Genomic DNA, 19,146 nt, shown 5'->3' on the forward strand with positions numbered 1-19,146 from the left:
GGAATCTGGTGTCATCATCTATTCAATAAAACAAAAACAAACCTAACAAAAATATATTAAAGCAAATAGTCCTACAAACTAAGTTTTTGCATAACTGTTCATCGAGCGCACACTAGGAGCTAATCTCAACTTCTCTAGAGCCTTGCATGTCTAGGCCATGATATTCTGCAATTTAGGAAATGAACTGTCATTCTAGAAGTGGTACAGTTTAGAGGTATTCAGATATACGTGATTAAAGTAGAAAAATGGGCTATATACTGAGAACAGTCTTCGTTTTGTTTCGACATTTTGGTGTAATATATTGTGGGTGACTACCAGACTGCCTCTTCACTCTCCCAATTTAGAAATCTACGGCACCTAAAGGGACATTTTTATGAGACTAAATAAATCGTGCTATTTTTATTGAGGTCACTGTGAGACTGAAATTGGAAATAATATAGCATGTCGTCCAAATTGACCAAAATGAAAAGCAAGGAGGACTTGCAGAAACGATCGCAAGCTGCCATATTTGTTTCCATTGGACGTCGTCATTCAAGACGAAGAGAAGAAGAACAAAATCGCATCGCCACGACGATGGCAAGGTGCTCGAGATAGCGCTCGTTGCTGAAATGTTTTCTGTGCAATTAATATAATTCAAGGTGGATTTCATGCGTGATTTAATAAAGAGAAGAGATGTGTTGATGGCAGAAGTGTTTTGGGAACAGTATATTATGGAGGAATGAGGTTATTGCATTTGACGACGTCTTGTGTGTGTGAGAGAGAGAGAGAGAAAACAACGACGTCTTGTGTGTGTGTGTGAGAGAGAGAGAGAGAAAACAACGACGTCTTGTGAGAGAGAGAGAGAAAGAACAACGGCGTACGTGATTGGTGAATGATATCGTTAGAGAGTGTAGTTTTCTTTTGTTTACGTTTTGATTGTCCGTGAGGTGTCGTGTTTCGTTGTTTTGGGAGTGCGCGGAACTGTGATCGTGATCGTGGCGGGAGTCTGGACAGAGATATTGTGCAAAAAGGACGGTTTTCCCAGTAGTTGATCGGAGTTTGGTTGCTTTTTTTATGTTCAGTTTATGTGATTTGGTGTTTGGAGGCTTTGTGGTTGGAGTGTTTGTACTTTGGGCGTGTTTTGGGTTTTGGGCTGTTTTGGTTGCGTGATCGGTGTCGTGTAATAGCCTGGTTGTTTTTTTTTTTCAGCTGTGTTCCTAGTGAGATGAGTTTGAATCTTCGTGGTTGAGTCTTTTTTTGAAATAATACCGTCTTTTTGAGTCTTGTTTTGGTTCGTGTTTGTGTACTGGTTGGTTTGTTGTTTTCTTGGTTGTGGACTGTTGTTGTTGGTGGTGAGCGTTGGCATCATCGGTGGTTGTGGTGACTCCGTGACCTCCTCCTGCTTTGGCAAAAGTTCCCGTCCGGAATTCGTAGGCCTAGCCTAGTACGAGGTGAGTGTATGTGCTGTTTTTTTTTGTTAGGGTGAGTGTGTGGTTGTGAAATTCCGCCACATTATTTGGCGCCCAACGTGGGGCTGTTGTGTATTTACTGTTAGGATTGTTTTGTGGTGGGTAGAGTGAGAGTAAGAGGTCAGGATGAGTGAGATAGAGAAACTGAGAGAAGAACTCCGGGTGGCTAGGGAACTCCAGGGTAGGCTGGAGGAGGAGAATGGGAGACTGAGGAGTGAGAATGAGGAGTTGAGGAGTCAGTTGGAGGAGATGGGGGGAATGCTAAGGAGTGCAAAAGAAGAAATGAAAGAGGAGATGAAAGAGGGATGAAAGAGTCTGAGGAAAGAATGGATAATAAGTTAGAGTCTGCAGTAAGCAGGATGCAGGAAATGATGAAGGGGATGTTTAAGGAGTTCTTTGGAGAAGGAGCTGTAGGAGGAGGTTCCCCTGTGTCTTGGGATGGGCCAGAAGGGTTGCAGAAGGTAGAGAAGAGTGGAGATGAGAGTGATGGAAGTGATTTAGGTGCAGTAAAGAAGGAAAAGAAAGAGAGATGCTGGCTAAAGGTAAGCAGGAGGACAAGGTTAAGAAAGGGAGTGAGGAAAGAAGAAAAAGAAAGGGGCTTAGGAAGGATGAGAAGAAAGTTGATATTGGGAAATGGGAAAAAGTAAGGAACAGGAAGAAAGTGAGTTGGATAGTGGAGATTGGATAAGGGTAGTTGAGAAGAAGGGTAAGAAAAGCGCAGTTGGGAGGATGGATGTTAGTGTGGAAGTGGATTCGCTGTATTCGGAAGAGTGTAAGAAAGGTCAGAGTGAAACTAAGCGGCAGCGACAGTGAGAGTGAGAAAGAAGTACGGAAGGCTATGTGTGAGAGAAGTGCCACGGTGTGAGAAGTATGAAGAGTATGGAAGTAGGGATATAAGGGATTTTTTTCAGGAGTATGAAGGTTATTGCACGGCTAAATATGGAGAGAATAAAAGGGTATGGGCTGAGAGTTGGGGTTTCTTAACAGGGTTTTTGCTGAGTATGTATGGGGTGGTAATGAGTGTAGGTCATGTGTCCTATGAAAGTATTAAAAGTAGGATTATAGAACAGGCAAGAAGGACAAAAAATAGTGTTAAGTATCAGAGGAAACATGATTTCGATGAGGCAAGAATGAATGATGGTGAATCTTTGGATATGTACGTCTGTCGGTTGGAAACATTAGCCAGAAGGAAATTTGGTGATGAGGGAATAAATGAGTGCAAAGAGTTAGTGCGAAAGTTGTTGGCGACGGTACCCGAGGGGTGTGTATGAGTTCATAAAGGGAAGCGCAGGAAAAGATGAAGTGGACGAATGAAAGGTTGAGGTGGAATGAAATTCTGGATCTGGTTGAAGACCATGAGGTTGACAGATCGCGAAAGAGAGTAGGAGTGTTAGTGTTAGGGCAGAGGTACCAGAATTCAGAAGCTATAGGGAAGCAGTTTTGGCAGGACCGAGGTGGATGGCAGAGCAAGTAGTTGATAGAAGTGTAAACGTAAATGATGCAAATATCAAGGGGCCACAGAGAGATAGAAGTAGTAGTATTGGAAGGGTAGGGGTTAGTTAGTTATGATCTAGGCAGAAATGTTATAGGTGTGGGAAAGTGGGGCATAAGAAAAATGAATGGGAGCTTGTTTTGGTGTGGAGAAACGGGGCATTTGGTGAGTGAATGTAAGAAGGTTAGGGGTATCAAGTGTTATAGGTGTGGGCAGATAGGACATATAGCCAGTGGCTGTCGGGGTACCGTGGGGCATAATTTGTGGTAACTAATGGGCAAAATGGGCATTATGCCAGGATGTGTAGGAAGTGAGAGCAAAGTGTACCGAATGTGGGGTGGAAGGTCATGTGGCGAGTGTGTGTAGGCGAATGAGAGTGGGGCAGAGTACCAGTTCGGGAAACTAATTAGTGAGGGGTTCAGTTGGGTGGATCCTCCAGAATGCAGACGGTGAGGGTAATGCATGCGTGAAGGGTTGATGCATGAGAAAGGGTTTGGGGGTAAAACACACGAGTGTATGAGCGTGCAAGTGATTTGTAAGGGTGTGTGTTTGATTGCTCTGATTGATACTGGGTGTAGTGTAAATGTGTTGTTTAAAAATGGGTACGATAAGTTACTGGGGTGAGTGTGAGATAAGGAATTGTAGGGTGAGGTCCGTGGGATAGGAAATTTAGGGGTACCTATAGTAGGGATGATGTGTGAAAAGATAGAAATTGGTGGGGTAGTGATGGACGAGAGTGATTTTTGTGTGATTGAGGGGGCTAATGATAAATACGATATGTTGTTAGGATATAGATTTTTGAAGGGGTGTGGGATGGTGGTCCGTCCGAGTGAGAGTGTTATAGAGTTGCATATGAAGGGGGGTGTACGTGGGGGTTTGTATTTGGGTGAGGATGGAAGAGTAGAGCACAAGTTGTGGAAGGGAGTACCACTGGTGGCAAGAGAGAGGGTGAAGGTGCCACAGGAGGTGGGTTAGGTTGTGAGTGTAAGGGTTGCATGGCCAGATGGTCTTGGGATAGCCAACAGTGATGAGTGTGAATATGTGGTTGAGGGTGTGGATGTGAGTAAGTTAGTGAGGGCAAATGTGTGTGTATGATGGGGTTTTGGATATGAAGAATCCCCGGGTGTTCATGACTTCATTGCGAGCGTGAGAAAAACAAGTGCGGGGTATACGTGAGGGAGATTGCGAGGGGTTTATATACGTTGGTGAATGTAGATGATGAGAGATACGTTGAGCTATGACAGGTAATGACAGGTTGTATGAAAGAGGGTAGTGATTGGCAGTATGAGGAGTTGAAAAGAAGAGTTGCAGTGAATGAAAATGTTGGCGATAACGAAAGGACCGGTTGGTGCAAATGTTGCTTTTGGATAGGCAGGGGCGATGAGTCGTGGTGACCAGGATTTTGGGGAGTCAAAGCTTCCAGAATTCAAAATAATTTTGGAAGACGACACCCTATATCAGCGTCCCCGACACTTCTCCCGCCTGTCACTCGGGAGATCGAGGAGCAGTGTGGAGGAGCTTGAGAGGGTGGGGGTGATTGAGAAGAGTGAGAGTGCCTGGAATAGCCCCATAGTCCCTGTATAAAAGCCGGATGGAAGTTTGAGAATGTGTGTGGACTACAGGAAGGTGAATGAGGTGACTGTGAGGAACGATTTCCGATGAATGTGGTGTCCGATTGTGTGTATAAGATGTGTGGGATGAAAGTGTTTACCAAATTGGATCTGGTCAGGGGCTATTACCAGATGCCGCTTGAGGAGGAAAGCAGGCCAGTTACTGCTTTTTCAAGTGGCAGTTGCCACTACCAGTTTAGAAGGTTGAGCTTTGGATTGGCTAATGCACCTGCTGCTTTCCAAAGGGCAATGAATGTGGTCTTGGCGGTTTTGATCGGAAGAAGGTGACTGTGTTTATAGATGACATTTTGATTTACAGTGAGACTGTTGCAGAGAATATGGAGTTGCTTGAAAGGGTGTTGGAGCGGTTGGAGGAGGTGGGGGTGAAGGTGAAACTTGAAAAGTGTACATGGTTGGCTGGGAGGTGGAATTCCTTGGGCATGTGGTGAGTTGAGCAGCATAAGGAAGAGTGAAAGGTTTGTGCAAAGGTGTTTTGGGAATTCCCACATCCCCAGACAATGCGCGAAGTTAAAAGGCTTTTTGGGCTTGATCGAGTTTGGGAGAAATTTGTCAGGGACTGTTCAGGAATAGGCAAACCATTAATTGAATGGACAGGAAAGAGGAATTGCACTAGGTTAAAGTGGGGTGAGCAGATGGTAGAGGCATTTGAGAGATTGAAAGAGGAGGCTGCTAGAGATGTCACTTTTGCTTTCCCAGACTATAGTGAGGGTGCGAATAAGCTTGAGTTGTTTACTGACGCAAGTAAGTTTAGTATGGGGGGGTGTTTGGTGCAAATGCAGGGGGCAAATGGAGAGGATCAGTTGAGGGTAATTGCATATGTAAGTAAGGCTTTTAATAAGGCAGAACGGAAGTATTCTGTTGTTGAGAAAGAACTAGCCGCAATAAGGTTTTGTGTTAAGGCTTTGAGTGTGTTTTTGTATGGGGTGAAGTTTATTGTGAGGACGGACCATCACCCATTGATGTATATGATTAAGAAAGGGAGTGTGAATGCTAGAGTTGCAAGGACGATTGAGGATTTGAGTGAGTTTGATTTTGAGATAGAGTATATACGAGGGGCTGAGAATGTGATTGCAGATGCAATGTTGAGAATGTATGGTGAGGGGGTTAATACTGTGGAAAGTGACTGGGACCTGAACAAGGTTCCTCCATGGGGTTGGTTGTAAGGAAAGGTTTGTGGGGAGTGATCAGGTTTGGAAATGCTTATTTTGGGGTTAAAAGATTTGGAAAATAGGGGTTTGGTTAAAGGGTACCTGAGTACGTGAATGAGTTACTGGGCAAGGTTGGGGTGTGCATGGAGGAGGAAGGGGTAGACAACGAGAGAATGTTGGCACAATTGTTTTAGCCGCAGTAGCAGATTTGTTTGGAATCAGGGTGGTTTTGCACTATGGGTGGAGCAGACCAGTTGAGTATAAAGGGGGTTAAATGTGGGTAGTGAGCATGGGGTTTTGAATATTCAGTGTCAGGAAGATAGCTGTAATTGGTTGGTGGAGGAGGGGGGTGGCGGAAAGCATGAGCTTTGGAGTGTGAAAGTATACAAGGGGCTGTTTGAGGGTAAATGTAGTGAAGATGATTGTGAGGCAGGTGGCCAAATGAGTGTGGCAGTGAGTGTGCATGCATGACACGCAAGGGAAAATGGTAACATTTGTGGGGGTAAATGATGGTGAGTATTGTGGCTTGGTTGATGGGGCACAGGTTTCTTTGGTGAGTGATTTGGTGGTGAGTGAACTTGGCATGGGTGTGATTGGAGAGTGAAAAAAGCAGTCTGCAGGTGTGAGGATACATGGGTTAGGGCAAGGAAGTGTTTTGGTTTGGGAAGAAATACAATTAAAGATCAAGTTAGGGGTTTAGAAATGGTTCATGATTTCATAATCATGGCAAAGGATGATATGCCAACTTGTTTTTTGTTGGGGTAGATTTTTCTGAGAGTGCATGATGTGAGTGTAGATGTAGGGAAGGGGTTCTTAGGAAGGGGCAGAGAAATAATTGGGATGCAGGACGGTGACGTGGTTGTAGAATTTCGTCGGAATGATTGATATTGCTAGGGGTGAAAATGATTTGTTGAGTGAGGAAGAGGTTGAGCAAATGCAGGATCAGAGTGTGGGGGGTCAGTATGTTACGGGGCGTGTGTGTATTGTGGGGGTGAGTGGAGGATTGGCCCCTGAGTTGGATGCATACAGGAGGGTTGCTGGATGGTTTGTGGTGTGTAGAATGTGGTGTACTTTTGCATCAGGAGGGTTGTGTAATGAAGGGGTATATATACCGGTGTTTTCCTTCGATGCAGCCGTGAGTATGTGTCTGTTGGTACATGATCGTTTTGGGCATTTAGGAAAGAATAAGTTGTGGGGTGTATGAGAGAGAGATTGTATGTGCCTGGGTTGAGCAAGATTTGTGCGGATGTAGCTGTCACGTGTGAAGATTGTCAGAGAGGGAAATATCAGAGTGTGCAAGCAAATCCGCCAGTCTTACGACTGCAGATGAAAGAATTGTTTGAGATGGTTGTGATTGATTGCGCGTCATTACCACGGACTGCAAGAGGGCATGGGGAATGATTGTGATGGTGGATCACATGAGTAAGTTTGTATATGCGGTCCCCATCAAGGATAAGAAGAGTGACACTGTTATATATATAATGGTAGGGCAAGTAATATTGCCGATGTGTGTATGTAGGCCTATGAGAATGTTGAGTGACAATGGGCCTGAGTTTGTGGGGTGGCAGTTTGAGGAAATGTTGAGGCAGTGGGGTATTGTGCATGTGTATGCCACACCCGTATATGCCGAGAAAGTCGCGTCTTCGAATGGTTAGGCTGAGAGAACTGTGAGAACGATGACGGAGATTTTGAGAATGATGAGTAAATGTGATGACGATTGGGATGTACATGTTGGACGTGCAGTGTGGGTGTATAACTCCACGTTGCATAAGAGCTTGGGTATGTCTCCTTCGAAATATGTGTTAAATTTTGAGAGGGTGGTTAGACCCAGGTTGGGGTTAACGGAGGATGACCGTGGGTTGTGGAAGAGGGCGAGTGAAAGATTTGAAAGTTTTGGGGTTGGAGATAGAGTATTGAGAGAGGGAGAATGAATGTAAGTAAGATGAGAGAGAAATTTGATGGGCCATATAAGATTTTGGAGGTGGGGCCAAGTGGATTGAGTTACGTTTTAGGAAAACTGCAATGGGATGGAAGTGTGAATGAGATTAGAGCACATCATAGCCAGTTGCGTAGATGGAGAGAGGTGCCGCAATATGTTCGGGAGAATGCAATGAGTGATTGGTTGAGGACGAATAAATGCGAGCCGAGTTTCGGTGAGCAAATGGGTCTGGAGGACCGCCAGTTGGTGTTGGTTGAGTATGGAAGAAAGCGGAGGAGGTTGGAGGAAGTAAGTGAACGGAAGAAGCGTAAGTTGTGTGATAAGGGTGTGCTTGCGGCGGTGAGAATGATTGATAGGGCATGCAATACTGAGGATAGCATGAATGATACATAGAGTGTGTGTGGGTTTAAGTTAACTGGGGTGAGTGAAATTTCGTTGGGAAAGGAACCAACTAGTAGGCAGGTGATTGGTAGTATGGATGAGTCTTTGCGAGAGCTGGACAGAACTATGAATGAGTTGAGTGGGTTAGTGGCAGAATTTGGAGAGATATTTGGGGCAGAATTGGAGGGTGTGGATGAAGTGGTGGGTGAGATAGGTCAGGATAGTGATGAGGAGGGTAGTGTGCATCTGGAATGGGGTGGACTGGAGGGGTTAAGTGAAAATGGTGCTGAGAAGGGAATAGAGACAGAGAGAATGCATGAGGGCCCTCGAACAAGATCCAGGGGGCCTGTTCCGGAGCATCCATGGGTCCTGCCTAAGGCTATATAAAATCTGAGTAGTGTGTGTGTGAGAAGACGTCGTCAAATGTAGTGGGGGAGTAATATGGAGGAATGAGGTTATTGCATTTGACGACGTCTTGTGTGTGTGTGAGAGAGAGAGAGAGAGGGAGAGAGAAAAAACAACGAACAACGACGTCTTGTGTGAGAGAGAGAGAGAGAGAGAGAAAACAACGAACAACGACGTCTTGTGTGAGAGAGAGAGAGAGAGAGAGAGAAAGAACAACGGCGTACGTGATTGGTGAATGATATCGTTAGAGAGTAGTTTTCTTTTGTTTACGTTTTGATTGTCCATGAGGTGTCGTGTTTCGTTGTTTTGGGAGCCTAATAAGGCGGAACTGTGATCGTGATCGTGGCGGGGAGTCTGGACAGAGATATTGTGCAAAAAGGACGGTTTTCCCAGTAGTTGATGGGAGTTTGGTTGTTTTTTTTATGTTCAGTTTGTGTGATTTGGTGTTTGGAGGCTTTGTGGTTGGAGTGTTTGTACTTTGGGCGTGTTTTGGGTTTTGGGCTGTTTTGGTTGCGTGATCGGTGTCGTGTAATAGCCTGGTTGTTTTTTTTCAGCTGTGTTCCTAGTGAGGTGAGTTTGAATCTTTGTGGTTGAGTCTTTTTGAGTCTTGTTTTGGGTCGTGTTTGTGTACTGGTTGGTTTGTTGTTTTCTTGGTTGTGGACTGTTGTTGTTGGTGGTGAGCGTTGGCATCATCGGCGGTTGTGGTGACTCGACCTCCTCCTGCTTTGGCAAAAGTTCCGTCCGGAATTCGTGAGGCCTAGCCTAGTACGAGGTGAGTGTATGTGCTGTTTTTTTGTTAGGGTGAGTGTGTGGTTGTGAAATCCCGCCACAATATGTTGGCAGGATGTAATATAATTGTAATTTAAGGCGATTTGATTTGGCGTTGGTTCGTCAACCTCTAGATACTGTAGGAGTTCCAAGACATTTTCTTTGTAGAGCGACATAACCGAGTGGTCATATCTCTCTACGCGCACGACCATAAATTAATGAAATACTGATCGTATAAGGCCTTCCCCTATACGATCGGAATTTCCTTGCAGCCGCACACGATAGTTCCATGATATAAATATATTATTTGATAGAATAATCTTCATTTTGCGTCGCTAACGGCGATTTAACAACACGCAATGGCCGTTTTGAGATCAGCGAAGTTAAGCAGGTTTGGGTGTGGTCAGTACTCTGGAAAGGTGACCGCCACTCAATCCCTCTTGTATGCTCTCTCTCGGCTTTTAAAAGGCTTCTTTTCTCTCATTATCAGACCATATTGTATATATAGATGTCAATCTACACTCAAAATTTATAAAACGAAGAATTAAAAAAAAAACTGACGTCGGTGGTGACGTCGAACCCTTCCCCTGTTCTCGTATTATAAGCAAGTGGTTAAGGCGTACTTGTTGATGTGCAGGATTCCAGTCCACCACAGAATTCAGTTCCTCTCATTTTACTAATTATTTACGTGTATATTTACATACATAACACATTCTCATAATGAAACTAAGCAACACTTTTCATACGAGAGCATAAAACAAGACTTCGGTGACGGTCACCCATCCAGTTACTGACCACACCCAAAGCAGCTTAACTTCGCTGATCGCAAAACATATGCGTCTACCTAGACATTACGATGAGAGTGGCAGCTTGGCTGCATGTCTGTGTCTTTTTTCAGTTTGCTAAGTTAATTTTCTCGCAGACTTGTCTAAAAGTGGTCATCTGGAAGTACAAATTTACAATAGCGATTTATTTTTTTTAATGAGAATCATCAACAGATTTTCCATCTTTTCTTAATCTTTGTTCACATTTGCTGGGCAGGACATCGAAATTAAAAGCGTCTTTGATACGTGGCTTTTCACATTATTACAAAAGATGGTTTATTAAGTACTTTGTTTACCACCTTAACATGACTTATTAGGCCTCGCGCGATTACGGGGTTCCTGTAACGCTACCCTGTACGCGACTTATGCCGTGGAGGGAAAAGTTGGGTTCGCGCGGAAAAGTTTCTTTGTAAAAATCGGTACGTCCCAACTATAACTGATATAGGCTTCTGGTTTGTTTTTATGATGTCGGCAAAGTATTGAATTTTTCCTAAAGCAATCATGAAATCTTTGCAAGGCTTAGAAATAATAGAAAAAAGTGACGAACGTGAAATTTTAAGGAAAATCGTAGACTTTTTTTAAATAATCACAAAAAATATAATAATTAGGTTTGTGGAGTCTATTTGACACGTAAATTGTGTGGGAATGTTTGAACTTTCACATGGAATGAATCGTTTTGCTATAAATGTGTTTGCTAATTAGCTGTTACCGATTAAAAATGCTAATTTTTACGGAGTGCAATTTTCAGATTTTCCATCCTACTTATGTTGACGTTTCGTATCGTACCTAAGTAAGGAATAACGATAAAAAAATAAAGGTGGCATTAGAAAGCTGAATAAATTTCCTATAAAACGCACAAAATAAAGATATATGTATTGTTGGAATAAAACTGAACAATTGTCGTTAGATTACGGACAATCTTTTTCTCTCTTTCTACGAAAATATGCGGCAACTATTATATAGAAACATTGATATTTTTACATTTTGCTGTTCATCACGATAAAGTGCAAAGAATGGCCGTTCGGATGATATATAATACATGCACATTGAAGTTATTTACAAGCGCACAAAAAATTATCTACGCATGCATAAAATCCGGCCGAACTACGGCTTTCAACGCTGACATTTTTCGTAATTACTCGGTAATAAATAAAGCTAGAAAAAAAGTGAAAACTGCGATGGAAAGCTGAATAAATTTCCTACATTATATAATACCTAAAATTAATGTGTTGCCCGTAAATAGTTGAGCAATTGAAGCTCAAAGATAAGTTTTGTTTCACGTACGGTCAATTGTTCGCTAAAGATTTTTATATAGAAACGTTGATATTTTTACATTTTGCCGTTCAGCGTTCAGCTCGATAAAGTACAAAGAATGGCCGTTCGAATGATATATAATACATGCACACTGAAGTTATTTACAGATACACAAACAGGCGTACAAAAAATTATTCACGCACTCGTAAACCCTAGGCGGAACTACGCGGCTCGACTGGGTTCTCAAGTGGTCATATTTACGCTTACATTTTTCGTAATTACTCGGTAATGCATAACGCAAAGAAAATATTGAAAATTGCAATGGAAAGCTGAATAAATTTGCTATAAATAGCCCACGTAAAAGCAATATGTGTTCCCAGAAAAAATTGAGCAATTGAAGCTGAAAGACGGAAATGTTGTTGAAAGACAGAAATATATGTAAAAAAAAAAAGTAAATTCTTACGAAAAAGAAACGTTGCTATTTTTACATTCAGAGGTTTAACATGTGAAAATGCCAGTTTCCTGTTTACGTTTTCTTGTAGGCCTATGTACAAGATCTGCCCGCGCAATGGCGCAGTCCTCGTCTTCTTCGGATGACTTTTTTTTTGGTGAATTTCCCCCGAAAATAACTTACGAATGGCGCGGAATTCGCGTCATCGGAGCACTTACGGCGAAAAATTTATAGACGCGGTTTCCCGTCATCGGATCACCAGAGGGTGTGTGTGTGTGTGTGTGTGTGTGTGTGTGTGTACACATACATTATATATATACGCTTGGTGTTTCTTTAGAAAGTCGAAGGCAAAAAACATGGAATAAAGGTAATTTTAGTTCAGACGCAGGGGAAAGCAACCTTGCACTCGGGGAAGCCTTGAGATAGATAGATAGATAGATATATGTGTACGTATGTATGTATGTCAAAACCGCCAAAGTCCTTATGTAACAACACCTCGCGCCCTTTGCGGTTTCTAAATTACAGGGAGATCTATCTCAACCGAATTCAGTACTAACAAGAATAACACATTAATTTTATTAATGAATAGTACCACAATTAAGTACTTCCACTTATTGAACAGTCCCTATAGACATGGGCTCAGATCGTAAGTCTGTGAGATACGACGAGAGGAACGCGCCTCTCTCTCTCTCTCTCTCTCTCTCTCTCTCTCATTTATATATATATATATATATATATATATATATATATATATATATATATATATATATATATATATATATATATATATATATATATATATATATATATATATATATATACTGTATATATACATCTTACTACAGTAGTAATCATGGGTTGATTTTCAGACCTTAGAGGACTCAATACTCAAGTTTACCTGATCAAATTATATTCACCATTCGCTAAATTATGATCACGGGAAAAAGAAATTAGATGGAAGGACATTGAAAAACACGTGCTGAATTTAACCTTAAAATTAATTTAATAGCTAAAGGTTAAACATATCAAACAGGCAAATATATAAGAAATAGATGAAACGGGGTTACAACTGAAAGGCACTCAAACTAACCAAAATTACAAAGTTCAAAGAATAAGAGTAATAGCCCTTTCTAAAGCATGCACACACACACACACACACACACACACACACACACACACACACACACACACACACAACACGACACGACACCAAATAACTGACCAACTGCATAAAAAAATAGGCCAAAAGCTGCTCCATCCCTTCTGCATTCGAGTTTTATTGTGGAAACGAGACGAGTTAACACAGACCTGACTTACAACTTCAAATCAACATAAAAAACTTGAAGCTAATTCTTAAGTTCGTTATCAAAAATAAACTAAAAGCACAGACCTGACTTACAAATTTCAAATCAACATAAAAAAACTTCAAGCTAATTCTTAAGTTCGTTATCAAAAATAAACTAAAAGCACAATATTCTGGAACCTCTACATATCTGTTAAACGTAGTGAATCAAATGGTGGCGTGTGACAACACAATTTTAGATGATGTCATTGCCTAAACAGGACACGTAATTACGAACGCACACACACATTCTTAAACACAATACTGGAAATGGCAAAGTGACAAGCGTTGAGCACCACACAACACTTCTGTAGTCTTAAGCGTCATTTTCTTTTGGAAGGTTATCAAAAGGGAATCCACCTCAAAAAGGCATTTTTTTACAACAGCCTATCAAGTACACCTTGAAAAACAACCTTTTTCAGATTAGCTACTGCCAGGATGAGTTTGTCAAGTAATTATATTTGGTTACAGTAGGCTAACTTAGATCGCCAAAGCAACAATGCCATAGGTTTCCTTAATTAAGGGCACATTAGCTCGAAGTAATTTAATGAATGAAGCTGACACTGTGTCCCTGTAAATAGTAGGGACTATATCAGTCTGATTCCTGTTCATGACCTAGTAATGACCAGTATATTGCTTTTATACAATGCACAGTAATGTGCATTACTGCGAAAACAGCATATGTCCAAAGAAAGCCGTAGCGTAAGCCTACTACCTCTCTATTTTCCCCCTACAAACAGGTCAGATACCATCATTTTTACCATCTTGTGTATTGTTTGATTCATGAGTGATCGCAACTCTTTATAAATGGCATTAAACATACATTTTCAAGTATATAATTTAGAAACTCATGATGAAAATGTTACTTATGCAGTAAATATCGACTTTGCGAGCAGGAATTAACAGGCACTGACCACTATTGCCAAGAGGAGAAGCCAATAATGCATAATATATTTCACGGTGTATCTCATTTGAAGAATATTATGTTGTTAAATTAGTGTTGCATTATGTTTAGATGTATCTGACTAAAACGTATAAGTCATACAAGACATAAGCTGTGAAACTGGGAAATTTTTCTTAGGCATCGTGACTGGCAGTAATGGATATGGGACCAAGGAGCTAAAGGGCGTGGCTTGTGACGTCATGGATCAGCTCCGCTCGCTTTGATTGGTCCTAATTTTCCCTTATCCTTATGCTCTTCCAGACTTGGGAAATTATGCCTCCCGGGGAACTGTACTATAAAGCATTAAAACCGCCGGGCATCGTATGAGAAACCCCCGTAGAGAGTTAGTGCCGCCAATGTGCCTCAGTCTGCATGATAATTTTATACTAACGAATAATATTCTTTTATCTATTTACATAAATATCTTGGTACTTCTGCCCTGGTGACATTAGAGAGGAGAAGAGAGTCCGCGTTGGTCGTCACTTCAGTTCTGGTACCATTCCTCGGATAGTCAAGAAACTAAGTTTATTAGGATATTAACCCGGTTCGTATCCACCTACGCGTCACCTCCGAGGTGCTAGTACTAAACATGGCGGAAGCTCAGTGGGACGGCGTGTTTAGTACTAGCCCCTAGGGGATCAAGTATACACCTGTTTCTATATTGTGTGATCGACACATTATATTAATAAACGATATCTTTGATCCCCGAGGACCTAGTGCTAAACACGGCGTCCCACTGAACTTCCACCACGTTTAGTACTAGCATCTCGGAGGTAACGCGTAGGTGGACACACATACCGAATTAATACCCTTCATTGCTAGTACCATTTCGCGAATAGGAAAGAGGGCAAGCAAGTCCAGTGAAACGAATGAAAGCATTAAGATCGTATGAACGTGATCTAGGACAGATGTGACGATTAAACCTCCTTCCAGTGCGATGGCAACGATAAACATACACTGACGGCTTTTATTTAAATTGCCATTTAAATGAAGAAAAATCGGTCATGATAACTCATCGTGATTGAATGGTCGGAAATTGTCTCGTGACGGGACTGCATGTTTACTGTTTATATTAATGTCACTTGCCTGTTAATTTGAGCCTTTGAGAAAACGACTAATGATAGGTCATAATGATGACAGCAGTCGTAAAATTCGAGTTTGAATAATGCCGAACTGGTATGTGCGCTGTTTAAGCTAAACAGAAAGCAAAGAAAAAGAAAATGCGTCAGAGTTTTCAAACCGATAAAAACCGCTCTCCTTTTCGGAGAATTTAAAAAGAAAACGCAGTTTCAGCAGAGGCTCTTGAAAATGTATTAGTCGACACTAACAAAAAATCTATTGCTCGGAACAGCCTTTTTTTAAGGTATTTAATCGCAGTCCCTCTGAAACAACTTTATTCTTTAACTTTTCTTTATCTTCTTTTCTTAGCATTTGGTGACTGGGTGAGACCCCATTAATCGAGAAACAGGAACAAACACACGTCAGTCGTAGGAGTTCAGGCGGCATTCAATTATTTTCCACCGTAGGGAGCGCAGTTCCGTCGGTGCACCTCATGCGGTGCACTGTAGACATTACATAGGGTTCTTTGCAGCGTCCCTTCGGCCCCTAGCTGCAACCCCTTTCATTCCTTTTACTGTACCTCCATTCATATTATCTTTCTTCCACCTTGCTATCCACCCTCCTAGCAATTGTTTCATAGTGCAACTGCGAGGTTTTCCTCCTCTTACACCTTTCAAACCTTTCTGCTCTCAATTTACCTTCCGGCGCTGAATGACCTCATAGGTCCCAGCGCTTGGGCTTTGGCCTAAACTCTATGTTCCATTCCATTCCATTCGGAATACTTCCGTGACGTCCCTCAGCTGATCAATACGACCTATTCACCAGACAGTCATAATGGCAATTTTGCCCAACTGCATTCGGGTATTAAAAGACAAATCATTTATTCACTCGCCAACGCACACTCATTCGTGCTCAGACGTGGACAGAGGAGTGAAAGAACGAGTGTGGGTGGGGGGAGGGGAGAACTAACCCCCTCGCAAACCGTGTTTTGCGTCGTTTGTCATGGTGTCTGAGTCGTAACTTCTCGACTTTGTCGTGACCAAGCAACGTGTGTGTTTGGATTGTACCTTTGAATATTAGAAAACTTTTATCTCTCTTGATATTTATTACTGTTATCATCATCATCATTATTATTATTATTATTATTATTATTATTAATCACTGCGGCTTATATGCATACACAGGCAGTTTTGGAGGTCTTCAGTAAGGTATAATACGCATTCCTTGTTAAAATTAAAATTGGCCTTATCCGCATTATTTCCAGAGAATAAAAACAAAGTCTTTACTCGTTCCTTTGTTTCCTATACATTTTAATCGTCAACAAGTTAAACTAGTGAAAAATGCGCCGAAGTTTCTTCTGCGCAATCGAGTTTTCTATACAGCGTATAATCAAGGCCACCGAAAATAGATTTATCTTTCGCTGGTCTCGGTATAACGCTGTGTGAGCCGCGGCCCATGAAACTTTAACCAAGGCACGGTGGTGGCCTGTACTATATCGTTGCCAGAAGCACGTTTGTGGCTAACCTTAAATAAAATTTTTAAAAAAGACTGAGGCTAGAGGGCTGCAATTTGGTATTTTTGATGATTGGAGGGTGGATGATCAACATACCAATTTGCAACCCTCTAGCCTCAGTAGTTTTTAAGATCTGAGGGCTGACAGGAAAAAGTGCGGACGGACAGACCAAGCCGGCACAATAGTTTTCTTTTACAGAAAACTAAAACGCTGCCGGAAGCTTCAGTGTTGTAAAAAATGTTTCCAAAAGGGATATAAGGATGGATCAAGATCCTTTCTTCCTGCTCCAAATATATTTGTAAACAAACAAACAAGAGTGAGAAATAATACTCGTTTATCTTGCATTAGTTTTTGTTATTTATTTGCTGGTATATTAATATTTTACTTAAATTGCTATCTGTCTATTAATTTGTCAATTTACCTGTTTTTCTAATAACTTTCTGCAATTCCATTACTTTCTGTTACTTCTTCCTAATGAACACCATATTCTTTGGAAGACTGAATTTCTGGTCAGTGGCCCCTTGAGTGGGCTTGTTCCTTATGAATAGGGTTCAACTTCTGAATAATAATAATAATAATAATATAATAATAATAATAATTGATTATATCTATCAATCGATTATTCTCTATGAATGAGGCACCTGTGACATTGTCTGTTTTGTTATCATATCTCCCGTCTCTCTCTCTCTCTCTCTCTCTCTCTCTCTCTCTCTCTCTCTCTCTCTTTTATTTATTTTTTTCATTGTTGGTTGGAGGGCTTTAAGCGAATGAGGAATCTTCGCTATATATATTCCTGGAGATTCGCAAATGTTTGAAAGCTGTAAAAACTAACAGCAAAATTGAAAGATCGGATGAGAAAACGAATATATTTTTCTGCGATGATAGTGGAATGGAATATATAGTTTACGCCAAAGGCCAAGCCCTGGGACCTATGAGGTCATTCAGCTCTGGAAAGGAAGTTGAGAGCGGGTAGGTTTGAAAGATGTAACAGGAGAACCTCGAAGCAGTTGCACTATGAAATAATTATTAGGAGAGGGTGGATAGCAAGACGGAATGAGGTACCGTAAAAGGAATGAAAGGGGTTGCAGCTAGGGGACGAAGGGACGCTGCAAAGAATCTTTGGTAATGCCTACAGTGCACCCCGTGAGGTGCACGGACGGCACTGAGCCCCCTGCGGAGTGCGATGACGGTAAACTTGAAGTGCAGGAAGGGAGTTGTGTGTACGAGTATACCTTAGTTTGAACAGACCACTGAGCTGATTAACAGCTCCCCTAGGGCTGGCCCGAAGGATTAGATTCATTTTACGTGGCTAAGAACCAGTTGGTTACCTAGCAACGGGACCTACAGCTTATTGCGGAATCCGAACCACATAATAGCGAGAAATGATTTTCTATCACCAGAAATAAATTCCTCTTATTCTTCATTGGCCGGTCGGAGATTCGAACTCGCGGCCAGCAGAGTGCTAGCTGAGAACGGAACCCACCCGCCCAATGAGGAGTTAATCACAGGGAGACGAAGAACGAAAGATTAACAGAAGTATAAGTCACATATGAGAAGGAAAGGCGTCGATAAGTAGATCTGAGAAAAATAACACTAGAAAGCTGAAATAGTTATAGGAGTAAAAGACACAGACCTTAATATGAAAAATAAACTGAAACCAGTGATTTTAAATGAATGAAAATATTCAGTAGCGATTGGAGTGAATGGTCAGTACTTCGTTTTAACGTGCTTTTTTCCCATTTTCTATATGGGGTAAGCACGATGCCTTCTTTACGAAGGACTTTGATTTGGAATGGCAGTGAGGGAACTGAATCAAAGGGGAATAAAATAAGAGGAAAAAGGCAATAGGCCGACAAATAAAAAAAGATAGGGAGATTTCATAGGGAAGATTAGGTAATGCGCCAAGTCCTTGGCAAGGTCCATGCAGTAAATTGGATCTCATGCGTTTTAAATAATAATAATAATAATAATGGATTCGTGCAACTTCCCCGGGGTGACAGTGATCAAGAACTAGATGTTATATGAGAAACATGACAAAAACGTAACTAAACCTAACGTTAAATGAAATATATAACCAGTAACAATCTGGAACTCAGCATTAAAGGAAAAAATGCAGAAGGGTTCTTTTCCATTCCTCGCTGAATTCATGCATAAGAAACATGATGAATATAATCAGCGATGAGTTGAAATCATAGAGCTCATACTGTATCAATAAATTCTCGTCCTTTTTGTGGTCATAATATTTTAGTCTCTCCCTGTGATATTCATAGAATGATTATAGCTATAGGCTGCATTTTAGTAGCCTTTTTAACCTTACTAACGGAGGAAATCACCGAGAAAACTTTATTACCGCATTCTCACAATTTTCCATGAAAGCTGCAGAACATTAGATAATATATTAATTTTCTCAATAAATAACTTTGTGCATATGTATTTAAGTGTGCTCTAGTGCATGTAATACTGAAGTGAGCTTTTGTAATTGATTTTAGTCATGTGTATTTCAACGTAATTCAGTTTTAGCCGTTCAGTCCCTTTTATTAATCATTCG

At 41.4% G+C, this 19,146-nt stretch overlaps 1 protein-coding gene across 1 annotated transcript in view; it reads left to right on the forward strand.

Moving 5' to 3' along the window:
* The first annotated feature begins 580 nt into the window (after window positions 1–580).
* LOC136847402 (uncharacterized) overlaps window positions 581–19,146 on the forward strand; it is a 47,597-nt gene continuing 29,031 nt past the window's right edge. The window contains exon 1 of the mRNA XM_067119046.1: window positions 581–1,430. The gene's annotated coding sequence lies outside the window, so the exon portion shown is untranslated. The remainder of the gene's footprint in view (window positions 1,431–19,146) is intronic.

Source organism: Macrobrachium rosenbergii, chromosome 2 (genome assembly GCF_040412425.1).
Source record: "Macrobrachium rosenbergii isolate ZJJX-2024 chromosome 2, ASM4041242v1, whole genome shotgun sequence".
Taxonomy (NCBI): domain Eukaryota; kingdom Metazoa; phylum Arthropoda; class Malacostraca; order Decapoda; family Palaemonidae; genus Macrobrachium; species Macrobrachium rosenbergii.